The sequence below is a fragment of the Staurois parvus genome, unplaced genomic scaffold, assembly GCF_062004578.1.
Source record: "Staurois parvus isolate SC_StPar_1 unplaced genomic scaffold, SC_StPar_1.0 ptg000931l, whole genome shotgun sequence".
Lineage (NCBI taxonomy): Eukaryota > Metazoa > Chordata > Amphibia > Anura > Ranidae > Staurois > Staurois parvus.
The window spans coordinates 1,019,757-1,037,500 of record NW_028318727.1 but is presented as its reverse complement, the minus strand read 5'-3'; the positions used below and the strand labels follow the sequence as shown (position 1 = coordinate 1,037,500).

The following is a 17,744-nucleotide window of genomic DNA, read 5'->3' as shown; positions in this document are numbered from 1 at the left end:
GTTCATTCATAACTGAAAAATAGTAAACTGTGTTTTTATTTTTTGGGGGGGGGGAAGGTCATCAGGTTGGCTGTATGGGGCCCCTATGGTTTCTAACAGCAACCATGGTCGCAGCAACTCTGAGCTCAGCGACAGAGAAGATAGTGGATTAATATACATAAAAAGAAAGAACGAGAGCAGGGAGGGGAGTCTTGAGAAGCCTTCTGTGTTTTAAACCGGTTCTTAAACTAATGGGGCATGTTTTCTTACATTTTACCCTATTTTCTCATAAAACATTTGGTAGCCCAAGGTGGTGGCACATTTTTCCACATTCTTCTTTCTTTTACCTTATGGTTTTGTTTGTGGTGAAATCTATAGTAATATGGTCAGGGCACCTTTAATTGGAAGTGGATTCCCCCAACCAATCATTTTTTATTTATTGAGAGAAGATAGTGGACCACATATGTGCGGGGTGCTTGAGAGTTCACTCCTGTGATAATAGGGAGAGCAGTAATGTAGTCTATACCTATACCTAGTCTATACCTATAGCAAGATCATTATCCATCTTGAATCAAAGCTGCCTGGTATGTTTTTATCTATTGGTGCGCTTTACCTGCACAGGCAGTTTTTTGGCAAAAGGTAAACTAACTTTCTGAAATCAAGTCACGGTATTTCAGCCTCCTGGGTAAAATTTTGATATTCGGTTCCTGCAAATCCAGTGTTGTCCTGCTGTGATCTGCGGACCCCCAGCACATGCCAGGTCAAACATCATCATCTTTCGATCTGAAGTTATCAAGGAGCCAGCTGTTTCTTCTGGGTCTTTGCAGTAGGCCCCTAGTGTATAGTAAATGGCCCCAAAGCCTCCTGAGATCCATGATGTGGTTTCCCAAGAGGCTGGTTATGTAATACCAGTACTACAGAATTCCTGACTGGCTCCTCCCCAAAAAAACAGGCGATTCCCCTAAACCTTTGTGTGAAAGGGGTTCAAGGGGAACAATATTAAAGTGGAAATTCAGTCTAAACCTAGCTATTCCTAAACCTGCTCCCACCCCCATACTAAGCCTTTTCTATCTACCCCGTAGAGAGATGCATTTACTTGTCTATCTTGAAGGCACTCCAGTCTGGTCACATGATCGGTTCTCAACGCCGGGCTCAGTGTAGAGGAGGGAAAAATGTAGAGTAAAAGGAAGCGCGACAGATACTGTGTATATGGGAAGTGGGGACTGAAAGGGGACACATGGCGGTAGAGAGTGGAAGGTGAGGGGATGAATATATATGGGGCTTGGGGGCTTAGAGGGGACACATGGACTTATAGAGTCAAAGGTGGGATGCTGAATCTATATGGGAAGTGGAGGCTGAGAGGAGGACCACATGAAGATATAGAGTGAAAGGTGGGATAATAGATCTATATGGGAAGTGGGGGCTGAGAGGGGACTCATGAACATATAGATTAAAAAGTGGGGGAGCAGATCTATGGGAAAAGGGGGGGGGCTAGAATGCAGACTTGCTGCAGTTTTATTCAGTGCATTGCATTGCACCTCTATGGTGATGCTTGAAATGTGGATTTCTAGCACCGTATTCTGGTGTGAGCCATCCCTAATAAAATGTGTAAAAAGGTTCACTTTAAATTCTTTGGTCATATATACTTTAGACGCATTTTGACTTTTACTGCCACCGATGTTTGGTTGTGAGCCACATTCCTATCTGTGGGCATGTAGTAAGGTACATTACCAGTGCTAACCTGGGAACTCAGAGACCTCACCAATCTCCAGGAGATGTTACCCCTGGTTCACATATATGCGGCCCGCATTTTGTACGGGCACGAGAGCCCATTTATTTGAATGGACTCCTGTGCCCCGTGACACGCAGGGAAGTCCCTGCACTTCTTCTGAAAACGCAGCACGTACGGGAACCTCGGTTCCCAGTTCAGTTGCGTTTTTCCAGTGCGGGCGGCATGCCATTAGAACTAATGGCACTTGCCCCGGGTCCGCATTCCTCTGTGCGGGTGGTGCGGCTGCAAAGATTTTCATGCAGAGCCGCAGCCGCATCACCCATACATATGTGAACCTAGCCTTACATACCATCAGGTGGCTGAACTCTCCACGATCCACCAAAAACTAAATTATCAGCTAGGTGGACCAACCCTTGAGGATGTTCCTAAGCTGTGATCTTCACCTGCAGATAATCTATGCACATGGTCACTGATCCAAAACACTTTATCTGCACTGCGCCTTTTAGGGCTACGCCTTTTGGCTAAGTCCAGGACAATTTTTATGCTACAGGCCTCAGGGCCTAGCCAATGGACAATTGCATGGCCACTTTTTTATTTTTTACTTATTTAATTTATTTTTTCTCCCACGTTTGTTTCACTTTTCACGTATGTGTGTGTGTTTTTTTTTTTTTTTTTTTCTCACGGATGGTATGGTGTGGGTCCTCGGGCCTACCCTGAAGCCTAGGGGGAGGATGTGTGGCCTTTTTTGTTCCTTCCTCCCCTGTCCCTAGGGGGTCTCTCTTCGGGAGAGCCCCCTCACCAAGTACTGCGTGGCTGGCCTAGGCTAGCCACAAGGAAAGGGGTGCGCCAGGCCTTTTGGCTAGGTGGACCATGTGGGAACCTTAGTCCCTGTCAGGAGCCTCGTGCCCCGGGTGATCAGGGTAGAGGTCCTACCCCTACGGGGGGTGGACAAAGCACACCCCCAAGTGCACTTTTTTTGTGTTGGTTTTGCACTAGCACGTTTTTTTGTTCACTTACGGGTTTTTCGTTTTTTGCACTTCCGCGGACTTAAAAAAAAAGTGGTTATCCATTTATGAGCTAAAGGCGGCCCCAGATGCAGCCCCTGACATTACCAAAGGGCCACACATAATGTTCAATATATGTAATTCTTGAGGGGACTGTCAGAGACTGCAGACCTAATAGAGGAAATGAGGGTCAGAAAGTGTGGACAGGATACATTGCTGGCTGGGTATTTTCTGCAAAAGACAATCAGAAACTGGGAACTTGTTACATGAGACTAGTAGAGATCAATCCTATTACCCAAATTACTATTCCCACTACAAACTGCTGAGGTCCAAGGGCAGCACATCATATACCAAAGGGCCGTAGTTTGGGCACCAGAAGTCTACACCTTTCTATGCTGGGTCCTTGTGAACAGATTTGAAAACATCTCTGTTATTGATACATTGAGAGTGCACTTATGCTGCGGTCACGACTTACTCATTAATGGCTTCGTAAAAGTGCTCTTGGTTCTCAGTCAGATATTATGTACTTCACTTTGTGGTGGAGAGGTTGTCTTCACATAAACCTCTTCAGGATGAGATAATAATGGCTCTAATTAGGAAACTGCGGGTGCCATTTTAGTCTTGCTGCATAGCTTAAAGAAAATAACAAGTAGCTGAGACCTACCTCTGTCTTTGTGTGTATGTATTTTTTTTTTTTTTTTAGCTGCATAACTATGAAAATGTTGCTTATCAACTCCTTTCCATTCAGCAAACATCTATAAACATCCTGGGCAGCAAGTGGACATGTTTGGATCATGGCTACAGCCATGATCGTGGTACCATTTTTTTTGTTTTCAGCCAGCGATTGGCTGTCAGGTATAGGTGACTGATGCAGCTTTACTATTTACTTTTTGTTGGTTTGCAGGCTCTTCTGTTCCACAGGGAAACCCGGGATGGCTATCCAGAGAGGAGATGGAGGAACATCCGTCGCTGATCTCTTCTGTCATGAATGATCCTAGAGGATTTTGTCACGTCCAGTTTCAGAGCTTTCATTTTCTGGCTGTTGTAGCCAGCAAAGAGCTGATCAAACGTGATAATTTATAAACGCATATATGAAAAAAAAAATGTTAAAGCTCCTCCATACCCCCCCGGCACGCATATGTAAATGGCGACCACATGTAAGGTATTGCCGTGAACATCAGAGTGAGAGCAATAATTCCAGAACCATCTTTTATGATTAAATCCAAACATTTCACATGTAAAGTCTTTTAAATGAGTCCCCTATGGACAACTTGGAGGAACTGTAGTTTGTCCCCATTTCACAGACATGCAGTTTTAAATCTTGACATTATATTCCTTGCAACATCATCTTTTATAGTCTACCAAAAATAGGGTATTTTTTGTGTTTGTGCACACTAAAATTACATTTTTTTTTTTTTTTTTCCTGAAAATGTGATAAATAGCTGCTCAAACTGTGCAACATAAAAAATTGCAACTACCATAATTTTATTGTCTATGGTCTGCTTTCAGAAAATTTATACTTTTTAAAGGATTTACAGTAATTTTAGCAAAAAATACTGATTTCAACATAGGTGCAAAAAAATGTAAACGTTTGCCTCGTTAGATAGAGGTGGTTAACCGCTTCCCAACCGCCCTATGGCAAAAATACTGCTACAAGCGGCACATGTGCGCAAAATCACGTGTATATATACGTGATTTTGCATTTCTGGGTAGGGGGCGCGTGCAAACCGTACTGTCATTTGTTGTGGTGACCAGGTCCCGGCCAGTGATTACTCGCCGGTGCCCGGTGATTTCCGAGGATCTCCGACGGGGAGGTGAACTGTTTTGTTTACTAACAGTTCTCCCTGTCAGCTCAGCCCAGCCATCCAAAGCAGTGTGATTAGTGAAGCACACTGACACGGTCCCCAAGTAAAATACTCCCAGCACACAGTTTTCCCTTTGATCGCCCCTCAACTTAACTCGTCCCTGCCAGTGCCATTAGTACAATGTAATTTCTTATTTTTTAGCACTAATCACTGTATTGGTGTCACTGGGGATAGCAGTGACACCAAATCAGTTCACCTCAGTGTCAGAATGTCCACCTATGTTGCCACCTTCTTCCGCGGCATTCTTTGCTTCTGATCATGCATATTTTTTCTATTTCATTATTTCCGTACGATTTCTGTTCACACTGAGGGAAAATCAGATGTTGTGTTCACGTAAGATAAAGAAGTTCTAGCTTGCACCTTTGTTTTTTTTTCATCAGAATTGGCTGTCAAAAGCACTATACTAACGATCAGATAATTGTCCAATCGTTCCTCACACAGAATTTTTCTTCCAATTTTCTTATAGTGTGTATCCAGCTGTAGGCTGGCCATACATTATACATTCTTTTTCTTTCAGTTAGCGGGTTGAACAAAAAAAAATGTAATTTTTTTTTTTTTTTGTCCCCCATTCCCAATTTTCAAGGTGGACGAGGGAATCGCTACCGCTTTGCTATTGTGTTCCCCGCCATCAGAACACAATGATCAGTAATGCTGGCTGTAGCCACTGATCACTGGAAAAAACCTGAAGGATAGATGAACTTCATGTACAACCAAGATGCCCATACATGGATATCTTTCAGACTATCGCCTACTCTGCCCACTTTTAGGCGATCTCTGAAAACCTCTCTCTTCAGGGAAGCCTTTCCTGCCCTCAGTTAATAAGGGAATCTTCTATTCCTCCAACCAGTCCATCCCCCACAGTTATTACCTTTTTGTACCACCACCCCCTCCCTCTTAGATTGTAGGCTCCCAGGATCAGGGCCCTCCTATCCCTCTTGTATTGAACTGTATTGTAGCTGTACTGTCTCCCTTTATATTGTAAAGCGCTGAGCAAACTGTTGGTGCTATATAAATCCTGTATAATAATAATGGATAGAAATTGGACTGGTACAGCAGGCCTGCCAAATTTTGATCCATGTATGGCTAGTTTTACTAGATGCCATAGTCAGGACGACACCTGTGGAGATGGCACCGATAAAAACCATGTCCGAAATGGTTCTCTAGTTACATGTCTGTTTCTTCTTGGAATCTGATGGGGAGGTCCTTTGGAATCAAATACCTCTGCTCCTATCAGCATGTATAATGTCTTTGTTGTCTAGATCCTGACATGAGCCAGTTACATATCCTGACCGTGCCGCAGACTCTGCATTCTTGGCACCACAAGACAGGAGTGTGGCTTACAGTTGAATGTTTGAGAACCGGATTAATCGGCATTGTGCCATGTTGCGTGAAGATCGTGTGTCTAACCCAACTCACTTGGCCAGGCATTTCCAGAGTAAATTGGGTCACTTTTACATAATCAACTTTGAGTTGGACTTTTAAGAGACGGGACAGAACATTTGTGATCCAAGACTTTAGGTTACCAGTGTCATTTTAGAAAGCTTGCTACAATTGCCATATAAAGTTACCACCATCCCACTTTTCTAAAGCTGAACTCCAGGCCAGTGGCATAACCTAGTATATCTGGCAGTGGGGGTGACTTTTTTTTTAACAACCCTCCTCTGCCCAGCACACACTCACACACAAAATGATCTAAAGCTATATAGCACTACATTGCTCCAAACAGTGGGAGGGGCTTAAAGGGACATAAACAACTCTGTAGAGACCAGGGGCGGACTGACCATTTGGAGACTCGGGCACTGCATGAGGGCCCGGGGTCAGTAGGTGGCCCCATGAGATGCCCCTGGTACCTTTTGCATAGGCTTTTTTGAGTTTGGGCAAGGACATAGGGGCCCCATGAGTTGTCAGTCCGCCCCTGATAGAGACCCCTCAGTATAAACACAATCACCCCCAGTACAGACGCCCTCTTCCACACCAGTACAAACCCCCCATCCCCTTGAGTCCAGACCTCCAGCAAAGGACTCCCCCCTTTCTTTTTTACTCATTCACTAGCCCAGATGCAGTATTGTATGCGTGAAGGTAAAAACCTTCTATGTGCAAGGACCCCCCCCCCCCACTCCTTACTTGAGCCCCCTCCGATCCAGCGACATTCTCACATTCTCTACAGCTTCTGCTGTCTGGGGACTCTTCCTCCTTACTGGCTGAGACAGCAGCGGGAGCCCATTGACTCCCGCTGCTGTCAATCACAGCCAGTGAGCCAATGAGGAGGCAGCAGGGGAGCGGAGTGGGGCTGAGCTGCGGCTCTTTGTGTCTTATGGTCACATAGAGCATCGGCTAAGGGATTAGCATGCAGTGGTGCCCCAAGGGCAAATGACATTCCCTGGGGGCACTGCTCGAGAGGAGAAGCCAGGAGTGCCGGTGGGGACCCATAAAGAATAGGATCTGGGCTGCTCTGTGTAAAACCTACCTGAACTGAAGAGTCAATCAATTACAAACTATTTAAAGATAAATAAGGAGGCATATATAGTTCTAAAAAGAAGAAAAAATTTACTATGAAAATATTTTCAACCTTAAAGGTCAAAAATAGACTTTGGTAGTCCTCCTTCAGACTCCCATTACAAAGATGGCCTCTAAACCCCCCCAAATACTTACCTCTGTCTCCAGAGTTCTTAGTGGTCACGGTTTGAATTTTGTCCGTTAGCCACAGCAAAGGGCTGAATCTCTTTAAGATGGAGGTTTTGACTGGCTACTCAGACAGAGGCACATAGAGCACATTGAATCCTATACAATCATTTAAAAGTCATGTATTTTTGTTTTTTTTTTGTTTGTTTTTTAATCACCTAGTGTAATTATCCTAATCTCTTTTTATACCACGTTGCTGCATTTAAGGTGAGCAGTGTAATCAGGCTTTTAGTGGGAGTACCCCATTGAGGGAGTATCTCAATGGAGAAAATTAGGTAGTTTTAGTGTTGGACGAAGGAGGAAACCTGACTTTGATAAGTCATGTGATCAGGGAGTACTGTAGAGATCATGCAGCAGTATCCACTCCCAATTTTTAATTGCTCCCTACATGTGTTCTATCTAAATATTCATCTATTTGGATTTACCCAGTAATAGTAAATAGTTATTTGTGGGAAGTTCAGAAAATATGACATTGAGGGAGAATGCTTTTACAATCTAGTGTTTTAGCTAGCACAAAGCGATTATATAAGCGGTCTTGTTTTTTGGTCATGTTGTACAGTTCCCTGGAAAGCTGAGAAACATCCTCCGGTGTCCTCTGAGCTTACACTTGGACTGGAAGGACAAGCTGCACGCTTCTCCTGTGCCTTGATGTATGTGATTTATGCCAGTTCCCCCACCCTCTCTTCAGCACTGAATGTATTCCATCCAGATCAAGATGGTCTTCTCCATTACCGGCCTTTCACCCGATAGCTACAGGCGGCTCCTTTACTTGTCCGTGGATTCCAGGGAAATGTTCCAGTGTGTGCCCTTACCAAAGAATAGGGAATTCTATCCTGCGATCTGCGGTCGAGCATTGTGAAGCTGCTTCTGATTGTGGATTTGTTGTGTGTACAGCGAAGCAGATTGAGTTACGACTGCTTTTTTGTGTTTTGTCATTAGCTCCCTGGTTAAGCAGATTGTGCCAGCACACCGTGTCCTTCCCCATCCTAACATTGAACTTCTGTTTTTTTTCGTGAAATTAAAAGCATGTTAACCCCCGGAGTGCTAGAGGTGAGGCCAGTTTAGCATGTTCTTTGCAAGGTGTTCTGATATTTTACCAAAATGCACATGACATACCATCCTAGTTTTTAATGAAAGCATTCTGTAACTTCCTATATCTTAATTGAAAGAAAATGACATTGCCTTGATGACAAACAATGGGGTTTGTTCAGGTAAAGCTCCACTCAATTTAGGGAAAGATCTGAGTTATTGGAGCTCTTGAATCAAAGGGAAAATTAAGCTTTGATTTGTTTAAAGACACCCAGGTCATGCACTTGGCTGCATAGCTGCTTTAAAAAGGCTTTGCTACTAGTTATCTGGAATTCTAGAAATACCAGTTTTTCACTTTGGAAGTGTCTAGGTTTGGTGATTCCCAGCTCCACTCACTGAAGGCTCTTTACTGATTCTTGGATAGAGAGATCCATAACTTGGGGTTTAGGTCTTCCTATTCTTTTTTGCCTTTTTTCTGTAATGGTTTTGATATTTACACAGTCTTTCAGACCTTTTGCTCTATTTCTCAGCAAGGGCTTGGATCTAGCCATGGTGGAGTAGGAAATGCAGACTAGGGCAGCCAAAGGCCAGTTTAGCGGGATGCTAATAAACCTAATAAACCACCACCTTAGGAAGAAAGAAAATTGCATTGCCTTGATGACTAAGAACTCTCCCTAAATTGAGTGGAGCTTTGCCTGAACAAGCCCTGTTCAAAGTTATTAAAGCTCTTGAGTCAAAAGGGATAATTAAGCTTTAATTTGCATACAGAGACCCGGTCATGCACTTGGCCGCATTACTGCTACAAAAAAGGCTTTGCTGCTAGTCAGCTGGAGTTCTGGAAACACCAGTTTTGCACTTTGGGAATGTGTAGGCCTAGTGTTCTCAGCTCCACCCACTCTAGGCTTTTTACTGATGCTTAGACAGAGATCCAGAACTTAAGGCTTAGGTCTTCCTATGCTTCTGGGCACAATAGCCAGCAATTTTTGCTTTTCATTTTTTGTAACGGTTTTTGTATTTACATAGCCTTTCAGAGCCATTCCTCTACTTCTCAGCAAGGGCTTGGATCTAGCCGTGGTGGAGTAGGAATTGCAGACTAAGGTAGACAAAGGCCAGTTTAGTTGGATACTAATAAACCTCCACTTTGGGAAGAAATCCCGGCATCTGGAAGAATGCTGAGAAGATAAGCAATTCATAAAGACCTTGTCCTTGCGTGAAGCTACCCCTAGAATCCAACACTGAAAAAAGCAAGTTGTAACCACTCAAGCACCTAAAGTGAAGTACATTTTGCAGAATTGCAGAAACTCACAAGACAGTGCCACTCAGGATTTCAAAAGAGAGTCTGCCAGCTCTAAGCTGAGTACTTGCAGGCTAAATATACTAAGAAAACATGAAAAACTGATTAGCAATAAAAGCCCCTTCTAATGGATTAGCTAGGTGATGCTTATTTCATGAGAGCTCAAAAAAAGGAACATTGACTCAGCTTTTATTTGGAGACTACTGGGTAGAAATGTTTACCGCAAACTAGTGGTTATACAGTAAATTCCCCAACAGAGGTTTTTACATGGATATCAGGTAAAGGTGTTGGTCTTTGGGTCCCAGGTAGCTGTGGACCTTAACATTGTTTTTTGGTGGTTTAGTATGTAAAGAGTGCTGGCTATTATGGGCAACAGTGTGGGACAGGATGTTAAATGTTGTTTTTTTGCTGTCTTTGTTCCCACTGGTGAGTCACTCTCGTTACATGTCCTAGTGACCACATTCATTGTAGCAGAAGGTGATGGGAACTTCTAAATTTTCCATTAGGGGCACTGGTTCTGGTAACAGAAGTCTAAGAGGATTTCCCTTCATGTTGAAGATATTTTAAGACTCCGTGTCAGGGTCGGAGACCAGTACCTATAACAGTAGAGAGGCTCCCACCGACCAGCAGGTTAAATACAAGAGCAGTTCACCCTGGCAGCTGATGCAGGCTCACCAGAGGTGTGGAGTCTATGCACTACCCAGTGTCCACCAGAACTCCTGATGGTGGAGAAGGGTTAGTACCAGGTCATAGTCCTCAGGATCGCCTCACCAGGAGCTGAGCAAGCCTCAGTCCAATAGCAGATATAGCAGGTAGGGGTTAAGCAGATGTGTAGTCAGTAAAAAAGTCAAAGGTTGGTAACAAGCGGTCGCAGGTTGGGATCAAGCAGAAACGTAGTCGAGGAAAAAGCCAAAGGTTAGTAATGAGTGGTAGCGAAGAAATGGATGGCAGCAGGAGAGACAAGATATTGACCAGAGAGAGCACAATCATGAGGCAAACAGGAAGTGCAAGGGTATGGCTTAAATATGAAGTTCCTGGAAAGAGGAAAAGGTTCAAGAGAAACAAGTTTCAAGGCAGGATCATTCAAAGGGAAGAACAAGAGAGGAAAATTATGAACCCATTCTTCTGTTGCAGTTCCTTTATTGTCCAATCACAGGTGGGGGACAGGAATTTGACCAATATATTTTGCTTAACTGCATTAAAGAAAAGTGAGTTCACTGATGTGACTGTGCCATTTTACAATCTATTTGGCATGTAAACCCCACTCTCAGGTTTTATATATCAACTGACTATTTAGCGCGGTAGCTGTAATTTAGGTTTAAGGTTTTACGTGCCTTTTCCTATTTGGAATCATGGATGGTTTACTATCCAGACCAATGCATAATGCATGGGAATTCTCCTTTGCTTTGAATTGACTAGCTGCAAGTTGCGTCCTTCTTATGTAAGCACACAGATGAGAGTTCTGGAAGTTCCCAATGCACGTATGCAGTGAGAAGACGGTGTGTTGCGAACATCGAGTTTCATGTATTCAGTACAATAACACAATCTTCCAACAGCCTTGAGAAAACTGAACTCATTATTCTCGAAGGGCTTTTATCCTGCTACGTTTTATTGTGTTTAAAGACCTATTGTGATGATAAGTCCTGATTGCTCTATTTAGTGTCAGTTGTTCCAAGTTGTCCAATTTAACTAGCCCCTATACTTAAAACAATATCGGCATTTCTGGTTGCCTGAAATCTATATTTGTTCTTTTAACTGTCATGGATTTATATTTGTGTTCTTTCAGTCTTGTGATCCAGACCCCCCCCCCCCTCCCTAGTCAGGATTTTGACTCTACTTTTCTCTACTGGAATATACTGTAGCTTGATCATTATGTTGCCATATTAAGGGGGCTGGCAGAATAGTAATGTGAAGGATGGTATTCAGATTACTTTATATTGAGGGCAGATCCGTATTTGCCATTGATTCAGTTACCATAAGTCAAGGCTTAATCCCTCATTGTGAGAGCTCCCAAGTGACCTAGTCCTTTCCAGGTTTGTTACCAATTTGTGTCACTTGCTGCAGCTCCCTTTTTGAGGTGAGCTATTATTTATTAATTTATTTCAGGTACTTATATAGCGCCGTCAATTTATGCAGCGTTTTACATATATATTGTACATTCACATCAGTCCCTAACCCTCAAGGGGCGTACAATCTAAGGTCCCTAACCCTCAAGGGGCGTACAATCTAAGGTCCCTAACCCTCAAGGGACGTACAATCTAAGGTCCCTAACTCACATTCATACATACACATACTAGGGACAATTTAGACAGGATCCAATTAACCTTCCAGCATGTCTTTGGAGTGTGGGAGGAAACTGGCGAATCCGGAGGAAACCCACGCAGGCACAGGGAGAACATGCAAACTCCAGGCAGGTGGTGCCGTGGTTGGAATGAGCTATAGTTTACACTGTTGGGGGCCATAGTATGTGCTAGAATTTAAAATCACTACAAGGAACTCTGAGACTGATTGTGTCCCCATTACTATGCTTCATGTTGGTTGACTTTAACTTGCTAATACATTTTGCTATTTTCCATAGAGTTATGAGTCCAATTCTTTTGTGACACTAAAGCCTAAAGAAACATGCACTGGTGATGTCAGTGAGGTTGGGGCTCAAACAGGGCTAGAACAGGAGCAAAGGATCCAAGTCAACCAGCGGCTCCTGCGGGGGTAGTGCTACAGACCAATACATTCTATAGCTGGCCACAGGTTGCGCTGAACAATAAGCCTTCTTTCTTCTAGACTGCAGGGTGGAAAATTCCTTCTTTGGGTACTCTTGTTGTTGCCTGGTGACATCAAAACTCCCCATTGTCTCACATGGTCAGAGTCCTAACAGACTCCAGCAAAAACGTAATTAGGTACCAACAAAATTGGAAGGCCTCTGGCGCAGATTGCAGTGGATGATCACTGGTCATCGCTAATGGAAGGGTTGCTGCAAAGGATCGTATGATAACAGAAAGGATGTTGTTTAGGAGGAAAGGATGGGGGGAACAATGTTTGCTTTAAATATAGGAAGGGTAAAACCTTGCTGTGAAATATTCAAACTTTGCCTTTTTTTTGTTGATGAAATTACAATCTGTGTGAAACAAATTGCCCCACTGTTCAACTCTAAAATTAAATGATCTTGCTTTGACAAATGATTTATATGGGGGGAAAAAACAACTTTATAGTGATGGTGACAGTCAAGTGATTTGACCACAGTAACTTTATTGCCCTAGTTTTACATAACAAGCAACAAAAGAGAAGTTCCCAGCTCAACTTGCCAGCCAGCTTGCAAACAAACCAAACTGACCTGTCTAACAGTATGCGTTAAAAACAGAGGTTTGGTTAGCACACATTTGCAAATACGTAAGCCACAGAGCCACGTCACAGCACCCCAATATTCTGTAGTCCTAACTCTACAGATTTTGAGAGCCCCCATAGTAGAGGCACATGTATTTAATGGATAGACCAAGGGCAGGTGGACCTGAGGGAGCCCACCCCTCCTTAAAGGTGCAGGATCGCACCGGACACCCAGCACGTAGCACAATGGCAGCTAGGGAGTTCAGTGCGCCTCCTCACCAACAATTCAACAGTACAAAAAATATGTGCCTCCTACTATGAGGGCTCTCAAAATTTGTAGAGTTAGGACTACAGAATATCGGGGTGCTGTGACGTGGCTCTGTAGCTTACGTATGTATTTGCAAATGTGTGCTAACTAAACCTCTGTTTTTAACGCATACTGTTAGACAGGACAGTTCGGTTTGTTTCCAGGCTGGCTAGCAAGTTGAGCTGGGAACTTTTCTCTTTTGTTGTTTGACATGCGCCGCCCTTCCATGTGTTCCTTGCTGTGAAGGCCAGTTAGACTGGGGCAGTGGCCATTTTTTGTACTACTTTTACATAACTCTGATGAAATACTGAACCCAAGTCTGATGAAAGAAATTGTGACATTAATTTGTCTCTGCAGCATTGCGTTCCTTTAGAGCATTGCCCTTCTCTGGCACCGCAATCATTTTAAATCAACCATTTCTTGAACTGAAATCCATAATTCAATATTTAACCTACGGACTGTTTTGTTTTACCTAAGAGAACCTCCATGCTTTCTTGAATACTGGTTGAAAAATTGGTTTACTAGAACAAAAAATGTAGGTTGTGTAATGTCACGCTTCCATATTCCAGTTATTTTTCAAAGTTACTGTATGTTCTTTTTGACCTCTTTCTGGGTTCTTAAGTTCAGCGTCCCACATTCTGTAACTGATTTAGGCATATTTTTTTTAATTTGTGTCTTTCGCATATCAAAACTCTATCTCCTTGCTAACTGAACTCTGTATTTGAGAAGGACCTGACGCAAAAAATACAAGGTTCACTTTTTCTTTTCATGGCCTTGTCTGCCAAAGCAGAACAACATCACTAGCACACCGTGGATCTCCAATGCAGGTCCAAAGCTTTATTTATCGATCACATTGTTACAGGCAAGAGCAAAGTTTTGGTACCTCTCTGAATCCCTTCATCTTGCTCCAAAACGTTGCTCTTGCCTGTAACAATGCAATTGATAAAGCTTTGGACCTGCGTTGGAGATTCACGGTGTGCTGGTGACGTTCTTCTGCTTTGACTGTCTTCAGTTCCAGCCGATGATCGCCACAGCACCTGCTTACATCTACAGCCATCTTTAACCAGGAATGTGTGCATTAGGATTGTGTATTGCATTTTTTGTGTCTGTGTCTCATCTTAGGTGATTGCACATCACTGTCTTGACAGTGTTCTTTGGTTTAAAAACCTTATTGGTCTAATTTGCTCCCTTGCTGTTGTGAGCGTGTAGGCCAAAGCCTTACCAGAGTTTAGCGCAGATGGTACTAAGTGTCCGTCCGATAAAATTATATTAAGTCGAATTACGATCATTATTACCTTGCTCCCAGATGTCTCTTCTGTGGAAAGTGTAGGTGGGGTCTTTCTCTGGAAAGGTAGGATGTGAGCCAAGAGCAAATGAGTTGACTTTGTTCTCAGGGGCCATCTTATGAGTGCCAAGGCCTGATGAAATGGCAAACTTCAGGTATATAATTCACAGTAAACTATAGGCTGGGAGGATTTGAGGTAATATGATAATATCTATTCCCAGGGAGGTGATGCCTTATTAAAATAATAATGGTCCTATCTAGTCTACCTGCTGTGGTTGGAGCTGTAGGTCTCTTTAAAGTCAGGTTGTATTAGTTTATTACTCCCATAAGAAATCTGTCTCATTATATTGAACACATGGGCTCATCTGCCGCTACTGGTCATGAGTTTCATGAAAGCAAGGAGGGAAACATATTACAAATACATCAAATTTACCTGAAAATAAGCATTTTGGTCATTCAAAGAAGAAATTGACTTGCTCACATGGTCATTTTATTGTCTAGTACTGGATCTAATAAAGGGATGGGATGGTTATAAAAAGGCCCATCCAGACCACCACCCAACTAGCAGAATCATTGCTAGTTTGAAACAAAAAAGTAGGCAAAACCAGTCATTCTCTGAAGTGATGGTCTGGGACAGTTTTCATGGGTGCAACAGAGCCATGCAATTTTTTTCTTTTATGCCCCTTGGACAGCCTTACTTTCAGAATAGCTTCTAATGGAGTGGGGCTTGTGGAACATTGAGAAAATACACCCAGGTCATGATCAGGTGTGGGCCAAAATGAACCAAAACGTCCTCCGCTTGGTTCTTTTTGACCCACATTACCATTACCTTTCCAGGTATACCTTCCTGCCGATCTCCAAGCTTTACTTCATAGAAGTTGTTCTGGATATAAACTTGGCCAAGGTGCAAAGAATGATTTGCATGACTATGTCCTATCCTAAAATTACGGTGCCTTGAAAAAGTATTCATACCCCTTGAAATTTTCCACATTTTGTCATGTTAAAACCGAAAAATATAAATGTATTTTATTGGGATTTTATGGTATAGACCAACACAAAGTTGCACAGAATTTTGAAGTGGAAGGAAAATGATTAAATGTTTAAATTTTTTTTTACAAATATCTGAAAAGTGTGTTGTGCTTTGTATTCAGCCCCCTTTTACTCTGATAACCCTATTTAAAGTCTAGTGGAACCAATTGCCTTCAGAAGTCACCTAATTAGTAAATAGAGTCCCCCTGTATATAATTTAATCTCTGTATGAATACAGCTGTTCTGTGAAGCCCTCAGAGGTTTGTTAGAGAACATTAGTGAACAAAAAGCATCATCAAGGCCAAGGAACACACCAGACAGGTCAGGGATAAAGTTGTGGAGAAGTTTAAAGCAGGGTTAGGTTATAAAAAAAAAAAAATATCCAAAGCTTTGAACATCTCATGCAGCACTGTTCAATCCATCATCCAAACATGAAAAAAAGTATGGCACAACTGCAAACCTACCAAGACATGGCCGTCCACCTAAACTGACAGCCCAAGGAGGAGAGCATTGATCAGAGAAGCAGCCCAGAGGCCCATGGTAACTCTGGAGGAGCTGCAGCTCAAGTTGAAGAATCTGTTTACAGGACAACTATTAGTCGTGCACTCCACAAATCTGGCCTTTATGGAAGAGTGACAAGAAGGAAGCCATTTCTGAAAGAAAGCCATAAGAAGTCACCTTTGCAGTTTGCGAGAAGCCATGTGGGGGACACAGCAAGCATGTGGAAGAAGGTGTTCTGGTCAGATGAAACCAAAATTGAACTTTTTGGCCTAAAAGCAAAATGTTGTGTGTGGGGGAAAACTAACACTGCACATCCTCCTGAACACACCATCCCCACTGTGAAACATGGTGGTGGCAACATCATGTTGTGGGATGCTTTTCTTCATCAGGGACAGGGAAGCTGGTTAGAGTTTATGGGAAGATGGATGGAGCCAAATACAAGGCAATCTTAGAAGAAAACCTATTCAAATCTGAAAAAGACTTGAGACTCAGGCAGAGGTTCACCTTCCAGCAGGACAACGACCCGAAACATCCAGCCAGAGCTATAATGGAATGGTTTAGATCAAAGCATATTCATGTGTTAGAATGGCCCAGTCAAAGTCCAGATCTAAATCCAATGGAGAATCTGTGGCCAGACCTGAAAATTGGTGTTCAGACGCTCTCCATCCAATCTGACAGAGCTTGAGCTATTCTGCAAAGAAGAATGGGCAGAAATGTCCCTCTCTAGATGTGCAAAGGTAGTAGAGACATCCCCAAAAAGACTTGCAGCTGGAATTACAGTGAAAGGTGGTTCTACAAAGCATTGACTCGCGGGACTGAATACAAATGCATGCCACACTTTTCAGATATTTTATTTATAAAAAAAATTTAGAAATCCATTTATCATTTTCCTTCCTTTTCACAATTATGTGCCACTTTGTGTTGGTCTATCACATCAAATCCCAATAAAATACATTTACGGTTTTGATTGTAACATGACAAAATGTGGAAAATTTCAAGGGGTATGCATACTTTTTCAAGGCACTGTAATAATTAATTTCCCTATTTTTAGGATTTTTGATGGAAATGAGACGGGTAGATTTTTCTCCAGTTCTAGTAGTTTGCCCTCATTCTGTTTTAGGAAAGCTCTGTTGTGCTTCACGCTGGCTAATGGGGGGCTTTTTAGTTTTAGCCCACCCCACTATACCCTTTCTGGTTATAGTGATTTGTTCTCCAAGCCTCATTCCATAGAATCTATTGCTTCCATGCACTATACCAATGATGGCCAACATGCCTAAAACAGCTTTATGCAGTTTGTAATAAACAGCTTATTAACATTTGGAAATTTCTGTGTTATAAAAAAAAACAGGTTTGGATGTACAGTTTGCACAGGCGAATAAAGGAATGATTTTTATGGCTCCACCCAATATCCTTAGGACCTAATCCTTATGGGTTAATTCACTTTTACAGAAAAAAAATGTAAAGATGAACCAACACTGGACACCCTCCCCACCCCCCAGTCCCCGCTGTACTTACCTCTGGGGTTGCTAAGCTGCTAGTCCCGTTCAGCCACTCCAGTGGCCCAGGAATTCAAAATGCCCTCAAAATGTTCTTCTCCATGCAGTGCGTCCTGGACAGACCCAATTGATTCTGATTGGTCAGCTCTGTCACAGTGATTAGATCTAGTCCATCTCGGGAATGCTGCACTGTGAAGATGGCAGAGCAGGGATTTTAAAT

The 17,744-nt window shown here is 42.8% G+C and overlaps 1 protein-coding gene across 3 annotated transcripts in view; it reads left to right on the top strand.

The window, feature by feature from the left end:
- The window catches only part of PEMT (phosphatidylethanolamine N-methyltransferase), a 168,148-nt gene that overhangs the window by 6,834 nt on the left and 143,570 nt on the right, over window positions 1-17,744 (top strand). The window lies entirely within an intron of this gene.